Genomic DNA, 17,471 nt, shown 5'->3' with positions numbered 1-17,471 from the left:
CTGGGGATAAAAGGATACACTGTGAGACTCTGAAAGCAATTTAAAAAGGAAGGGGTGTTTCAAAATGTTTTCCAGAATGACAGCATAGATGAAATGTATATGCTGTCCCTAAAGTGCAAAGTACATTTCATTGTGTAAGTTTCTGGTCATATTCCTTCACAGTCACATTTTTTAAGCAGAGTACCAAGCTTCCTTATTACACGTGTATAACGGAGGACAAAACTGAAGAATTAGAGGTAATTAGCTCTATGGACAAACTTAAGACTTATTAATAAAATGTTACGGCCGGGCGCTGTGGCTCACGCCTATAATCCCAGCATTTTGGGAGGCCGAGGCGGGCGGATCATGAGGTCAGGAGATTGAGACCATCGTGGTCAACACAGTGAAACCCCATCTCTACTAACAATACAAAAAATTAGCTGAGCGTGGTGGTGCATGCCTGTAATCCCAGCTACTCGGGAGGCTGAGGCAGGAGAATAGCTTGAACCCGGGAGTGGGAGGTTGCAGTGAGCCGAGATCGCACCACTGCAGTCCAGCCTGGTGACAGTGCAAGACTTCATCCCAAAAATAAAAGTGTTACATTGGTTCTTTTATAATGTCCATCAATTACATCATCCAACCTCTCCATTTCAACAGGCATGGTGACGTTGCAGAAAAGATATGACTACATGCTTACCTCCCAGGAAAATATCTTTTTTTTTTTTTTTTTTTGAGACAGAGTCTCTCTCTGTCACCCAGGCTGGAGTGCAGTGGTGCCATCTCAGCTCACTGCAAGCTCCGGCTCCCGGGTTCATGCCATTCTCCTGCCTCAGCCTCCCGAGTAGCTGGGACTACAGGTGCCCACCATCACGCCTGGCTAATTTTTTGTATTTTTAGTAGAGACGGGGTTTCACCGTGTTAGCCAGGATGGGCTCGATCTCTCCTGATGTCATGATCCACCCACCTCGGCCTTCCAAAGTGCTGGGATTACAGGCGTGAGCCACCACGCTCGACCAATATCTTTATCTATCTATTGAGTATCATATATATCCCAGAATAACAGACCCACATCCCACCATCTCCAAACAAAGCATCATTTGGTTCTACAAAGGCCTTGCCAATGGCACCAAGTTTGCTATATTTGCTAATGGTAAACTTCTGCATAAGAGGTGCCAGAATCAACACATCATAAATATGTACATTTCATTTTTGGAGGCTTGTATTTTTCTTTTTCTTTTTTTTTTTTTTTTTTTTTGAGACAGAGTCTCACTCCCTCACCCAGGCTGGAGTGCGGTGGCACGATCTCGGCTCATTGCAACCTCCACCTCCCGGATTCAAGCAATTCTCCTGCTTCAGCCTCCCGAGTAGCTAGGATTACAGGTACCCACCCCCACGCCTGGCTAATTTTTGTATTTTTAGTAGAAACGGGGTTTCGCCATGTTGGCTAGGCTGGTCTCAAACTCCTGACCTCAGGTGATCCGCCGGCCTTGGCATCCCAAAGTACTGGGATTACAGGCTTGAGCTACTGTGCCTGGACTCATTTTTGGTTTTTTTTGTTTGTTTGTTTGTTTGTTTTTTAGTAGAGATGGGGTTTACTCTGTTGGCCAGGCTGGTCTTGAACTCCTGACCTCATGTGATCCACCCACCTCAGCCTCCCAAAGTGCTGGGATTACAAGCATGAGCCACTGCACCTGGCAGAGGCTTGTATTTTTCTAAACATAACAAATTCAAAGGAACATTAATGAAGTCAAAGCTATAGCAGTCACTTTCAAGACATCATCAGAGTACCAGACCACTATGCCTATAACTCTGCAGTGTGCCACAATGAAACCAAGACAGTGCCCCAATTCTGATCAAAAGGTGACTTCTGCTGCATAAACAATTCACCAACCTTACATATGGCATCAATCATTGTTTAATGACTCCTGTGGGGGGAGAGCAGGCTCTTCCATAATTACTAAAAGCAGTATAACTCAAAAAGAAACAAAAAGTCACCAATTCATCAGCTTACTTAGCTGATGTCACAGAAGTAGCAGGAGGATTCCTTACCCCCCATGCCACAGACTTAGTTTTTCAAACATCTCCAATTTCTTGCTTTTAGCTCTCAAGGATGCAGTCCCCCAGCTTCCCAGAGGGAAGTCTGCTAGATCGGTAAGCATGAATTCACTACTTCCCTACTCTTTCCTTTGGAAGTGCCTGAAGTGTCTCCTTGTCTCAGTTAAACAGAACATGGTGACTGTGAGGCAGAGTTCCCAGTGCCAGGCAGCTCCAGGCACCCTGTGCCTGTGTTCTGCAGAGGAGTCTTTCCCAATGTCAATCAAAACACAGCTCAAGTTTCATGCCCTGCTTTATTAAATTCTGCATGGTGCCCACTGGGACCACAACGGAATCTTCAGAAACGTAAGGAGAGGGACCTCCCTTTCCTGGCTCTGGGAGGACACTTGGGTAAAGGGAAAGGCTGTGGCCATACCAACGGCACTGCTGCAATCAATGCCACCAATCACTCAGATTTAGGCTATTTTTAAGTAGTTTTGCAAAACAAATGCCAAGTAAGGCTGCACCAGTGTGTTATCACAAGCTGACTTGCATACTAAGCTACTTCAACAAGAGAGAAGGACTTCCAAGAGCAACAGCAAGTCAGCGAAACAGCACTTGAAAGTCAGAAAACAAGGCCTCTTTCACTCACTGATCTGCTCAACAGCAGTGTCTATTCTATTCTGAGAGCTGGGGATCAAGCAGTGAACTTGGCTGACAAGGTACCTGCCCTTGTAGTGGTTATATTCTAATGTGGGGAGGGAGACAACGACAACAACAACATATGTTAGGCTGGGACAACTATTATAAAGGAAATAAAAGAGGGTGCTGCTCCCTGAAGAGAGGGAGGAAGAGCAGGAAGAGCCACTTTTAAGGAAAGAAAAGCGCTGTAGAGCCCAGAACAGGAAAATACATGACAGATTTTTTTTTTAAGCAACAAAGCTCCAAGAAGGCTCATATCTGAAAAAAGAAATAGAGTATAACATGGAGGGACAGAGCATGATGAGAACCTGGCTAACATGTTCACGAAACTATGCCAGGATATAGATACGGTTTACTTTCTCATAAGACACTACTGCTGTTCTTTCTTTAGTCATTTTGCCAACCTTCAAATGACTTTAGAAACAAGGCAAGAGTGAAAATGAGACAACTCAGATACTATCATTAAACATTCAGGAACATGCAGAAATTTTGGCAGTCACGAGTCTGAACAAAAATCTCCAGTTGTAATCTAAAAATTACTTCCTAAGAGTTTCTTTCTGATCATTAGTGAAGATAGGTGTAACTAAAAGCATCTTTAAAAATATTGCTCTAACTAGACATCCTGTTAAACCCAGAGGATGTCACATGTGTTATCCCCACTCTCAAAACCCACTGTTTGGGTTGAACTATATCCTCCAAAAAAGAAACGCTGAACTCCTAACCTCTAGTAGCTCAGAATGTGACCTTATTTGGAAAGGGGATCTTTACAGAGGTATTCAAGTTAAAACGAGGTCATTAGGGCTGGCCCTAATCCAGTAGGACTGATGTCCTTATAAAAAGAGGAAATCTGGTCCAGGCGCCGTGGCTCACGCCTGTAATCCCAGCACTTTGGGAGGCCAAAGCGGGCGGATCACGAGGTCAGGAGATCGAGACCATTCTGGCTAACATGGTGAAACCCCGTCTCTACTAAAAATACAAAAAAAAAAAAACTAGCCGGGCGCGGTTGCAGGCGCCTGTAGTCCCAGCTACTCGGGAGGCTGAGGCAGGAGAATGGCGTGGCCCGGGAGGCGGAGCTTGCAGTGAGCCAAGATCGCGCCACTGCACTCCAGCCTGGGTGACAGAGAGAAACTCCATCTCAAAAAGAAAAAAAAAAAGAGGAAATCTGGACAGAGAGACAGACATGCACACAGAAGAACGCCATGTGAATATAAAGGCAGAGATTGGGGTGATGCATCTGCAAGCCAAGGAATGCCAAAGGCTGCCAGCAACCCACCAGCAGCTAGGAGAGGACGCTAATAAAAATAAGCATCCAAGAATGAGAAAGCGCTCTTGGAAATTAACACACAATTGTAAAATTAAGACATTCTATAGAAGGGTTGGAGAATAAATACCAGCCTGGGAAACACAGCAAGACCCTGTCTCTACAAAAATTAAAAAATAGCCAGGCACGGTGGGTCTCACCTGTAATCCCAGCACTTCAGGAGGCTGAGGTGGGAGGATCACTTAAGGCTGGAAGTTCAAGACCAACTTGGGCAACATTAGTGAGACCCTATCTCTGTTTTGCTTTTTTTTTCTTTTAAAAAGAAGAAGAGGAGGAGGAGGAGGAAGAGGAGAAGGAGGAAGAGGGGAAAGAGGGGAAGGAGGGGAAGAAGGAGGAGGAGGAGGAGGAGAAGGAGAAAATGTAGAAAGCAGATCTCCCAGTAAATCCAACAAGGATAAAGGAATGGGCAAAAGGAGGAAAAAGATGAATATCAGAGCATCAATCCAAAATGGCCCCAATATCTGACTTGTAGACTTTTTAAAGTACAGAAACAGGAGAGGAAAAAAAGGTAGGGGAAGGCAGGAGTTGGATATTATCAAATGAATCATACAAGAAATTTCCTGGCGTCAGAAACATGATTTTCCAAATTGAAAGTTCACACCAGGTGCCCAGCTCAAAGGATAAAGAAACACCTGCACTGTTGTGGGCTCCACCTATGGCAGTCACGACAGAAACATGCTAATAATAGACAACATTAAAGGCTACACAAAGGATTCCAAAATCACCATATGGGCACGACTACACAAAGCAGGATACACACCATGCCCTCCATCAGATGTACGGCACCTAGTGCCAGCTACTTCCCCAACATCATGAGTGTACACAGCTACAGATGATTCTACCTGTGGGGAGAGGCCTCACCAGGATTGATAAATACCCACTACAGTCTCTGGGTGTTTTTATGCCCTCTGGCCTGCGGAGACTCTGGTGACATAGGGCCTGCTAGCCAGGTCTAAGTAACGAAACAAGGCCAGGGTAAGGATTCACTGTGAAGCCAGGTAAGGTGGGTACTTCCCGTGTTCCCTCCTAAGAGACTGTGTCTCGTCCAAAAACTGAGATGGCAAATCCCAAACCAAGGTGCTTCATCAAGAGATGGTAATGAGATACTTTAAAAAGAGACAAAGAAAGGTGCTAAAAAAAAAAAAAAAAAATGGGTAGGGGGGAAAGGATAGGAAAATGGGGAAAAAGAGGGGGAAGAGGGAGGGAGAGAGAGAGAAATTAAAAAGACTTGAGACTTCTCAAAAAAAGGTAACTTCTCAAAAGTAACAATTCTAAAGGAAAACTATTTCCATTCTAGCATTCTATAGCTAGCCTATCAGTTGGGTAGGAGGCTCAAATAAAGACATTTTCAGACACGTAAGCTCTCAAAGAATTTCCTCCCTGTAAACCCTTTCTCAAAAAGCTGCTAGAGGATGTGCTCCATCAAAATGAGGAGGCATGCCAAGAGAGAAGACAATGTGTAATCCAGGACTCAGAATCCAACACAGAAAATTACTGGGATTCAGGATGAGTGAGGTGTTGACTGCAGAGTTCTGTAGTCCTATCAGAAACTGGGGGCCTGAATTTGTGACTGGTACTAAGAAATGTAAACCAATAAAATAATTGTTGACTCCAGAGAAAAGAAAAATTTGAACTGGCAAAGAAATAAAATCACTGCATATGCTTAGCTGTAAGCAATATTTAGCCATGAAAATATAAACAATGAATATTAAGAAAATTAGAAAATGGTATTGAGAGCTTAGTATAAAGAATTGTGCGTGTGAGAGGAGGGTTATATAAGAGATGAACCTTCATCTTGCAGCGTAGGAAATCAATAGAGAAGGTCTAAAATGAAAAAAACAAGCTACAGTAGTGTATGCATACAAGCATGGAATCGAATCCCACAAGCACAGAAAAGAAATGAAAGGGGCTTTTGCTAGCGAGCAGTAATCAGCTGTGAGAAAGAGAACTGGGGTTTTTCATTATAAACCTCACAGTACTATGTACTTAAATGTTTAAATTACATATAAAAATAAATACTTAAGATTTTAAAAGATAAATAGAACTATTATGTGATATAGCCTAATGAATAAGAATCATATTTACAGAAATGAAAACTACTTAAGGGAAGGAAAATAGGAACACCAAGCAAATATAAGCATTGTAAGGCTTTTTTTGTTTTGCTTTTAATTAGGAAAAGTTCCTTTCCAACTCTCAGGATCAGCACCTATGGTCCATCTGACCTGTAGGTATGTCTCATTAGTAAGACAAAACAAACAAACCAGGAAATTTAAATACAACAAAGTTATCTAGTTAATTCACTTGGGACAGGGAGATGTCCTAAAACAAAAGTCCTATTTCTTGACTGTCATGAAGATACCACACTTACAGGGGGAAGGTCCATTTCCATTTGATGACAAGGATAGCACTGAAAGATTCAGCCAGCATTTAAAAGGATGACCTTCAAAAGACCAAAAAAAAGAAAAAAAAAAAAAGCCACCATAACAACATAGGTATACCAGTACCTACGTTTTTCAACTGGCAGAGAATAACATTTCATGTAGTTTTATAAGCTAAGAAAATTGGTGTCCATTCTAATGAAAATCAATTATTCAAGCTTATAGAAAAATGTTAGAGGCCTTATAAACTAATCAGCAGATTTTTAAATTTTAGTTAAACGCTCACCTGCAATATACTAGGTATAGACAACTGTGCTTTCTAGACGTCCCATTCTAAACACAAAGATAAGGTCCCTCCTACAGGCCCACACATTAACAAAATTCATTCAGCCATAGATGAAATGATGGAATAATCTTAAGGATTACATTTATAAACACACGTTGTGCATAACATTTGTATACAAGATTTCTAACTTTGGCACTATGAGAATAAAGAAATTTCTTTCTGGGTCAAGAAAGAAATTCTAAGCAAACACATTAAACAATGTTTTTCTTTGAGATAAAAACAAGCTTTTAACTAAACAGTAAATTCTCACATTAAAAATATAAGCCCAGAGCTAACTCCAAGACAGTTCCTCAGACTTTCCCACAATCACTCAAGCAGTACTCCCTTCTAAGTCCCTCCCTGTCCCTGATTCATAAAACCCTGCTTTATGCAGAAGCAGACCTACTTGATTCCTCTATGACACTATCAGCTACTTCGGGACAAGAGGAATGTTCATTCATTCACCTTTCGCCCTTTGTCCTATGACTCTCTCAACACTGGCTTCTCTGGCCTAGTAAGACCTAGAGGTGGATGCGGGCTCCAGTTTAACATATGACCTCATTTAATCCTCAGAACCAGCCTGTCAAGTAGGTATTGTTATCTCCCTATTACAAAAGAGACAACTGAGTAAATGATACATCAAAAGTATATTCATGAATTTGGGAATTCCCAAAGGTCTATGAGTATATTTCTATTTAATGAAAGGTTCTTCATCAGAGCTGATGTATCATTCATTTATTCAATTACACTAAGTAAAACACCACTAAAACTCCATTAGCGGGGAGCTCATCTGCAGATGTAGTTACCAAGTGAGTCAAATGATACAGTGAAGAAAGCACTAGTTCAAAAGACAGATCTGCTCAAAAAGAATTCAGATACTCACCTGTATTAGGGGTTTCCACTGGCTACCAACAATGTGATGGGACCTGGATTTCTGAACTGTTGCAGGAAGTCAGGGACCCTAAACAGAGGGACCAGCAGGAGCCGAGGCAGAAGAACATAAATTGTGAAGATTTCATGGACATTTATCAGTTTCCAAAATTAATACTTTTATAACTTCTTAAGCCTGTCTTTACTGCAGTCTCTGAACATAAATTGTGAAGATTTCATGGACATTTATCACTTCCCTAATAATCATCTTATAATTTCTTATGTCTGTTTTTACTTTAATCTCTTAATCACGTTATCTTCGTAAGCTGAGAATGTATGTCACCTCAGGACCACTACTGTACAAACTGATTGTAAAACGTGTGTTTGAACAATATGAAATCACTATATCCTGAAAAGAACAGAATAACAGCAATTTTCAGGGAACAATGGAAGATAACCATAAGGTCTGACTGCCTGCGGGGTCGGGCAGAATACAGCCATATTTTTCTTCTTGCAGAGAGCCTATAAATGAACGTGTAAGTAGGAGAGATATCGCTGAATTCTTTTCCCAGCAAGGAATATTAATAATTGATACCATGTGGAAGGAATGCATTCCTGGGGGGAGGTCTATTAACGGCTGCTCTGGGATTGTCTGTCTTACGCACTTGAGATAAGGACTGAAATACGCCCTGGTCTCCTACAGTACCCTCAGGCTTACTAGGATTGGGAAATTCCAGCCTGGTAAATTCTAGTCAGACTGGTTCTCTGCTCTTGAACCCTGTTTCCTGTTAAGATGTTTATCAAGACAATATGTGCACAGCAGGACATAGACCCTCATCAGTAATTCTAATTTTGCCTTTGCCTTGTGATATTATTGCCCTTTGAAGCATGGGATCCTTGTGACCTACTCCCTGTTCATACACCCCCTCCCCTTTTAAAATCCCTAATAAAAACTTGCTGGTTTGGGGCTCGGGGTCATCATTACGGTCCTACCAATATGTGATGTCACCCCCAGAGGCCCAGCTGTGAAATTCCTCTCTTTGTACTCTGCCTATTTCTCAGACCAGCCAACACTTAGGGAAAACAGAAAGAACCTACGTTAAAATATTGGGGGCTGGTTCCCCCGATACTGAACAGAGTAAAAGACTGGAAGCTCTATTCAGCTCTGAAACTGTTTAACTTAAGGATCCTTCTACTCACAGTCGAGTGCCATGTAACCCAGGAGTCACAGTGTACACTTACTCAAATCAGGAACCGTCAAAATTACGAGGGAAAATCCTTGAAGAAGGCACCATGTTGGATACTGACATACCACGTCTCACATAGTCCCACTGAGCCCATTTCCTCCTCCCCAACACCTTTAGTCACCTTCCTATCAGGATGAGCCCGAGAGCAATATTTAGGTTGTTTTAGGGATCATGTTGTATGAGAAATACAGCTTAGACATTCAATCCAGTCTCAGCCCAGCGATATGCTCATGCTGTGAAACACAGGCCAAAGAACATCAGGTTTACCTTGTCCAACTCATTCCAAAGTGCACCAAGTAGGCATGGTAGGGCCACATCACCTCCCCATCTTCCCGGCTGGTATTTCTCTCCTTGACACAACTGCCTTTGAAAACATAAATAACCCAAAGAAACCCACAGCTCCTATAAAGTAGGTGCTATCTCTCTGTTACCAATTTATAGATGCTGACATCTATAAAGAAAAGCTTCAGCCAGGTGCAGTGGCTCATACTTGTAATCCCAGCACTTTGGGAGGCCAAGGTCAGTGGATCACTTGAGGTCAGGAGTTTGAGACCAGCCTGGCCAATATGGTGAAACCCTGTCTCTACTAAAAATACAAAAATTAGCAGCGTTTGGTGGCAGGTGCCTGTAATCCCAGCTACTAGGGAAGCCAAGGCAGGAGAATCGTTTAAACCCAGGAGGCAGAGGCTGCAGCGAGCCAAGATCGTGCATCACTGCACTCCTGCCTGGGTGACAGAGCAAGACTCCGTCTCAAAAAAAAAAAAAAAGAAAAGAAAAAGAAAAGAAAAGCATCTCAGCAGGGCACAGTGGCTCATGCCTGTAACCCCCTCAGCACTTTGGGAGGCTGAGGTGGGAGGATCGCTTGAGCCCAGAAGTTTCAGATCTTCCTCAGCTGATATAGCAAGACCCTTATGTCTATTAAAACCAAAATTAACCGGGGATGGTGGCACATGCCTGTGGTCCCAGCTACTCAGGAGGCACAGGCAAGAGGATTGCTTGATCCCAGCAGGTCCAGGCTGCAGTGAGCTGAAATCATGCCACTGTACTCCAGCCTGGACAACAGAGCAAGACACTATCTTACACACACACACACACACACACACACACACACACACACACACACAGCTTATCCAGTTCTACCTAATAAACGTAACAACAACGGCGAGGTGTGGTGGCCCAACCCAGCAATCCCAGCACTTTGGGAGGTAGAAACGGGAAGACTGCTTGGGCCCAGAAGTTTGAGACCAACCTGGGCAACACAGCAAGACCTCATCTCTATAAATAACAATGAACAACAATAATCATAATGAAGTAAAAACAAAACGCTAAAATTGACTTAGGGATGATAAAGCAATGCACAGGAACTGTCAGAGTCCTTGGGCAGTGGGGCAGCATAGGAACAAGGCAATGTGGGGAGGCAGGTCATCGCTACCACATGGCTGTGGCCTCTGGCAAATCTCTTTCAGCTTCAGGGTTCTCACCTAGAAAACAGCATTATTATCTGTACGTTGTACAGTGGTTGTGACTTAACAGAGATACTTTACGTAAAAAACTTAGCAAAATGCCTAAAGAAGTTGTTCAATAAGATAACTGCAATAATGATAATCTTTTACAAATATTAAACACCTCCTCGAAATACCTAGTGTTCCTAAGTAGAAGGCATCAGCACCACTTTACAACAGACTAAGAATGTCAGTGGATAGACTAGATATTAAAGACCCCAAAATGCCAAATTTCTATATTTCAAATAATGCTACCTAGGTAAGTTATTTTTAACAGCTAAGCCAGTTAGAAAATCCTGCAACAGAAGATCAGTCCTTTCTTACAAAGCATTTGTTGACCAGGCACAGTGGCTCACACCTGTAATCCCAGGACAGCTGGCAGATCTCTTGAGCCCAGGAGTTCGAGACCAGCCTGGGCAACATAGTGAAGCCTGATCTCTACAAAAAAATACAAAAATTAGCCAAGCATGGGCCGGGCGCAGCGGCTCACGCCTGTAATCCCAGCACTTTGGGAGGCCGAGGCAGGGAGGTCACAAGATCAGGAGATCGAGACCACCCTGGCTAACACGGCGAAACCCCGTCTCTACCAAAAATACAAAAAATTAGCCAGGTGTGGTGGCGGGAGCCTGTAGTCCCAGCTACTCAGGAGGCTGAGGCAGGAGAATGGCATGAACCCGGAAGGCAGAGCTTGCAGTGAGCCGAGATCGTGCCACCACACTCCAGCCTGGGCGACAGAACGAGACTCTGTCTCAAAAAAAAAAAAAAAAAGTAGCCAAGCATGGTGGCGCAGGCCTGTAATCCCAGCTACTGGGGAGGCTGAGGTAGGAGGATTGCTTGGGCTGGGGAGGTCAAGGCTGCAGTGAGCTGTGATAGCCCCACTGCACTTCAGCCTCAGTGACAAAGTGAGACCTTGTCTCTTCAAAAAAAAAAAAAAAGCATTTGTTTAACATTTTAAATAACAAAAACAAAGCTTTATCTCTCTCTCTTAAGTAGTATTTCTCTAAGTAACTCTTATTCTCGAATAGTTCATATGTAAATTGACATTACAGCTATGTCAAATAGGTACCTATTATATTTAGTTAGTTATTTATTTTTATTTATTTTTTTTGAGATGGAGTCTTGCTCTGTCGCCCAGGGCTGTAGTGCAGTGGTGCGATCTTGGCTCACTGCAAGCTCCGCCTCCCAGGTTCATGCCATTCTCCTGCCTCAGCCTCCAGAGTAGCTGGGACTACAGGTGCCCCCCACCACGCCTGGCTAATTTTTTGTATTTTTACTAGAGACGGGGTTTCACTGTGTTAGCCAGGATGGTCTCGATCTCCTGACCTCGTGATCCGCCCGCCTGGGCCTCCCAAAGTGCTGGGATTACAGGCGTGAGCCACCACACCCATCCAGGTACCTATTATTAATTTTAAAAAATACTGTTAAAAGAGTTTAAAGAAATGTAATATGTGGACAGACGTCTCTGAGTGTTTACAAAGAAAAAAATAACACAGCCTCCTAAAACAAACAAAAGATATATTATATCCCCTATAATGCTTCAACTAAGCCCAAACATTCCTTAACTTATGTTGGCTCATAAGAAAAGCACATTGTTTTACAAAGACCACAAGTTTATAGACTCAACTGTCAGGAAAAATATCCATAACAATTCAAGCAGCTCCAAATCAGAGCTTCTAATTCATATTAACGATCTGATGGTTTTGCTGGCACATACCGGAGGGCAATTCAAAACATATAATCAAATGATCAGATGACCTTATATTGAATAAATTATTTCCAAATACTTTTTAAGAGCTGTTTGCATTCTGGACACCTCCCTTTCCGAATAAGTTTAAAGCCATGTCTCCAGTGCAGCTGAACATACCTATCTTGCCAGGAACCATAAATGTCATATCATAATGCACTGAATAGATGAGGACGATCTTGGTCAGCATACAATTCTACTGTTTAGTCAGGGGTATATAAAAAGTCTTCTAGGCAAACTGCAATCCCATACTAACCAATGAACTTTTTGTTTGTAATTATGATTCCTTTTATAAAAAGAGACCATCTTATTTTAAATTTAAAAACGGATGCTTAGGCTGGGCACAGTGGCTCACACCTGTAATCCCAACACTTTCGGAGGCCAAGGTGGGTGGATCACTTGAGTCCAGGAGTTCGAGACCAGCCTGGGCAACATGATGATACCTTGTCCTACAGAAAAGTACAAAAATTAGCTGGGCACGGTGGCACCTCCCTGTGGTCCCAGCTACTCGGGAGTCCGAGGTGGGAGGATCGCTTGAGCCCTAGAAGCGGAGGTTGCAGTGAGCCGAGATTGCACCACTGCACTCCAGCCTGGGTGACCAAGTGAGACCTTGTCTCAAATAAAATAGAAGTTTAAATCAATATTCTAAGGTCATTTATCCCTTTCATTTTATTTCAGAAATAGGTAAATGCAGAAATTCAATCTGTCACTAACAAAGTTACTTTGTACCATATATTTTTTGCGGAGTAAAATTACCAGTTCCAACTTTAAAGTTTCTGAAGGATGCTTTCCCCATCTTTAGCTCCTCCCTTCATCTAATACAGCTTAGTCATAACCACCAAAGCCAAATAATTTTTAAATCTAGATCCTTCCTTCCTTCCCTCCTTCCCACTTACTCATGTATTTATTTATTCAGACTCAGGGTTCTACTGTGTCATCCAGCAGTGGCGTGAACATGGCACACTGCAGCCTCAACTCCTTGGCTGAAGCCATCCTCTGACCTTAGCCTCCTGAGCAGCTGGGATCACACAGGTGCCCGCACTACCACAGCTGTGTTTTTTTTTTTTTTTTTTTTTTTTTGGAGAGACAGGGTCTTGCCATGTTGTCCAGGCTGGTCTCAAACTCCAGGGCTCAGGCCTCATACCCACTTTAAAATCAACACATCTGTCCGGGTGTGGTGGCTCACGCCTGTAATCCCAGCACTTTAGGAGGCCAAAGCAGGAGGCTCACTTGACCCCAGGAGTCTGAGACCAGCCTGCGCAACACAGGGAGACTTCTCTCTTTCAAAAGAATTGTTTCGGCCAGGCGCGGTGGCTCACGTCTGTAATCCCAGCACTTTGGGAGGCCAAGGCGGGAGGATCACGAGGTCAGGAGATCAACACTATCCTGGCTAACACAGTGAAACCCTGTCTCTCCTAAAAACACAAAAAATTGGCCAGGTGTGGTGGCACGTGCCTGTAGTCCCAGCTACTCAGGAGGCTGAGGCAGGAGAATTGCTTGAACCTGGGAGGCAGAGGTTGCAGTCAGCCGAGATCGTGACACTGCACTCCAGCCTGGGTTACAAACAAAAAAACACTAGTAAAACTCTAAATTCAAAGATTATAAAAATAAGTACCATTTTTTGTTTGTTTGTTTTTTGAGACAGAGTCTCGCTCTGTCACCCAGGCTGGAGTACAGTGACACAATCTCGGCTCACTGCAACTTCTGCCTCCCAGGTTCAAATGATTCTCCTGCCTCAGCCTCCAGAGTAGCTGGGTCTACAGGCACGCATAACCACACCTGGCTAATTCTTTTGTATTTTTAGTAGAGACAGGGTTTCACCACGTTGGCCAGGCTGGTCTCGAATTCCTGACCTCAGGTGATCCGCCCGCCTCGGCCTCCCAAAGTGCTGGGATTACAGGCGTGAACCACCGCACCCAGCCTTCTTCCTCATTTCTTGTTAACAATTTTAACATAAACTGACAAACCTGATCACCGAAATACAACATTCAAAGGCTTTAGCAGAAAAAGACTGAATTGCAGTCAGTGAATCAAATTAGTAAAAATGTTTACTTTATCATCATTTTAATCCTGAAAGTGACATTAAGAGTTTTATCTTGTATTAAAACACAGTTTACCTCCCAACAGATTTTTTTTTCTTCTCCTTCCTTTCTGACTGAGAAGTTGAGCAGAGACAGATGCCCAACCCCAGCTTCCACCAGCTTCCTGCTGAAAATCAAGAGCAAGGCAGCCCACCAAGCGGCCCCGGCAGGATTCTGGCCATTCCCCACTACACATGGGTTGCCACTGACTGCTTCATTTGGACCCCAGGGTGAGCAACTCCCTCACGCTTGTCTTGAAACACACATGTAATAAGCGTTTAGTGTTAGTAATAGTGTGTTACTAAAATGAAGATTCAAGCTGACAGCAGGGGAGGTGGATTCCAAAAATCACAGTTAATTACCAAAGCCGCTAAGCCAAGTTATTCAAATGTCTTATTACCAAGGTATAGCCATAAAACTTACTGCTCCAGGCTATAATACCTTCAAACTCTTCAAGTTTTAAAGACACATTATACATAGGATTCTGCCAACTGGAGGCTATCTACCAACTTGTGAGTTGTTCCATCATGAAGGAGGCAAATGGTAGGTCACAAGACTCTGGGTCTCATTGAGAAGTATAAAAACTTACCAAGCAGTGAAGGGTATTGGAGAGAGAAAAACAGGATTTTAAAATGAAGATTCCAAACCACTGCCTACCAATTTGGCACAGCAAGTCGGGCAAATACACACTCAACGACAGTCACTGGGGTCAGAGTAAAAAGAAATGGATTTAAATTAAAGATGGAAAGACTTAAATCAGACTTAAAGAAAAACCTCTTGATGTAAATTGCTAAGCACCTACGGGAGATAACCAAATCTACCTGTTACCACTAATCTATCAACTAACAAGCCTCCAGCTAAGCGTTACTGTGCTGATATATATTAGGAAATAAGTACCCAAGGCATAGAAAAATAGCTGACACAGACAACCAAGCCATAATGTAATATTAATAAACATTTGACCCTTTACCACCTCTAACACGTGGCACCACCAGGAATATTCATCCATGCCTCACCATTCAGGGAAGGTAAGTGAGCTCACTCAGGAAGTGCCACCGTCTTCCAGGTCACTGGTAAGGACAAACTGCCTGCTGCGTCTACCTTCATTCAACAGACCTCGACCAAATCGCATCCGAAAGCCGGCTATGTGCTTGGAACTTACTGAGCAGCTATGGAGTTTGGCTTTCAGGAACTCTGGGTCCAGTCCTTACAACCAAAAGTGCAATACAGGGCGATGAGAACTTCTATTGCTACATTCTCCTAGCAATAAAGAAGACAAACCCCCAGGTGACTCTATTATTTTCTTCTTAACAGTGCTTTACTATAGTATTCAAGGGTTTCCAAACACTTCATTTCCAGCTTCTCTTAAGCATAATGCGTGCCTATTGACTCTCGACTGTGCCATCAAACGTTAAAACAGAACCTGTCGTTTCATTTCTAGCTTTCTATGGCTACCTCTATCAAAAGTTGGGCATGGAGATACCTCAGTCTGGCTGGGGCGGTTGCTCACGCCTGTAATCCCAGCACTTTGGGAGGCCGAGGGGGGCGGATCACCTGAGGTCGGCAGTTCGAGACCAGCCTGGCCAACATGGTGAAACCCCCGGTCTCTAATAAAAATACAAAAATTAGCTGAGAGTGGTGGCTCATGCCTGTAATCCCAGCTACTCGGGAGGTTGAGGCACAAGAATCGCTTTAACAGAGGAGGCAGAGATTGCAGTGATTGGAGACTGCGCAACTACACTCCAGCCTGGGCGACAGAGTGAGACTCTGTCTCGAAATAAAAGAGATACTTCAGTCTGACATACCACAATCAACTACAATGTAATTGGAGGGAAGAGCCGATGTTGGATGGCTATCACACGTGGCTTCACACTGTTCTTTTTCTTCTCTGGCTGGGTACGGCCTGAGGATGACTGCCCTCCAACAACTGAGGATGCTGCAGGAGGACCAGCCCAGCACCTGTCTCCGTTCCCTGCACTGTGTGGCCGGCTCTGCCGATTCTCCCCCGCTTCAGCATCACCTGCCACTTCTTCTCAATCTTAAGCCACTAAGAATGATCAACACCAGACCGTTAAAACATAAACCAGTATGGGCCACTAAATAATTCGTAAATATTTCAAAATGTATTTCAAAACCGACTTTGTATTGTCAAAACATTATAATCTAGCCAGGCCAAGTTTTAATAAACAGTAACACCCATCATCACTACTGGGTAAAGAACTTCAACAGGGCCTACCTGGACACCAAGTCTAGAGCCTCGTTTTCAATTAAAAAAAAATGGGTAAGCCCCAAATGTGCATTAAAAATTAGTTTGGCCATTTACTAAGTAGTCCTTCAAAGCATTTCCAAGTATTCAGAGTTCCAGTACTTTTCTGAAAGGAAGGGTGATCTTTCTGGTACTGGTTTGCATAATTATGCCTAAAAAATGTCATCTTGAATTTTCAATGAAAAGAGTCTTAAAATGTTCAGGCGAGTGGAGAAAATGGTGATCCGCTGGCGTTAGAAGTTGACAGAGAGGCTCTCAGTACAAACTGTATCTGAACATGTTCCTTACAAATTAAGATCTGCACCGGGGGCTGGGGGCTTCGAGAAAACTAATCACATTTGAATCCGGTCCACACAGCTTGAAGGCGGAGGTGCGGGGCAAAGCGCGGCGGGGAAGAAACACCAGCAACTCGGCGGCCCCCGCCTCGCCGCAGATCACGTGCCCGGCGCCCCCTCCCGCAGGGCCGGGGGCGGGATGGAGACGCGGCCTCCCGCGCGCCTTCCGCACTCCCCTCCGCGCCCCAAACCCAGGGTTAGGGGTGGTCTCGGGTAACCATCCCCAGGGCGGCGGCGGGGGAACTGCGCGGGTTCAGAGTCCTCAGCAGCCACCACTGACGCCCCGCCGCCCCCGGCTCCCCGCGCACCCCGCCGGTCCGTCCTGCGGCGGCGGCGGTAGGGGCCGCGTCTACGTGGCGCGGTCGCGGCGAGGCGGGGACTGGGACGCGGGGACCGGGAAGCAGGGACTGGGGCGCGAGGAGGGGCGGCTCAACCCGCGCCGCCCCGGAGGGTCCCGGCCTCCAGCAGGACAGCCCCGGGCCCGCGCCGCCCCGGAGGGTCCCGACCTCCAGGAGGACAGCCCCGGGCCCGCGCCAAGGGAAGCCCCCAGGCGCAGACACTCACCGCCAGCCCCGGAGGGACGCCTGCGAGGAGCCCGGCCCGCGCCCACTTACCTGCAGCGGCTCCGCTCCCGGCCAGCGGGCGGCTGACGGCAGGCGGCGGCTGGACTGCGACGGCTAGGACCCG

The 17,471-nt window shown here is 44.6% G+C and overlaps 1 protein-coding gene across 2 annotated transcripts in view; it reads right to left on the bottom strand.

Moving 5' to 3' along the window:
* LPIN2 (lipin 2) overlaps nucleotides 1-17,457 on the bottom strand; it is a 96,198-nt gene extending 78,741 nt beyond the window's left edge. Inside the window, exon 1 of one of the 2 annotated variants that reach the window (XM_034943766.3) lies at nucleotides 17,399-17,457. The gene's annotated coding sequence lies outside the window, so the exon portion shown is untranslated. Of the gene's footprint in view, nucleotides 1-7,622; nucleotides 7,678-17,398 lie in introns of those variants that run through there. The other variant, XM_063597307.1, reaches the window with a different exon arrangement.
* Nucleotides 17,458-17,471: the final 14 nt, after the last annotated feature.

Source organism: Pan paniscus, chromosome 17 (assembly GCF_029289425.2).
Source record: "Pan paniscus chromosome 17, NHGRI_mPanPan1-v2.0_pri, whole genome shotgun sequence".
NCBI classification, from domain to species: Eukaryota; Metazoa; Chordata; class Mammalia; order Primates; family Hominidae; genus Pan; species Pan paniscus.
The sequence above is the reverse complement of the archived record's forward strand: the minus strand, read 5'-3'. Positions and strand labels throughout refer to the sequence as shown.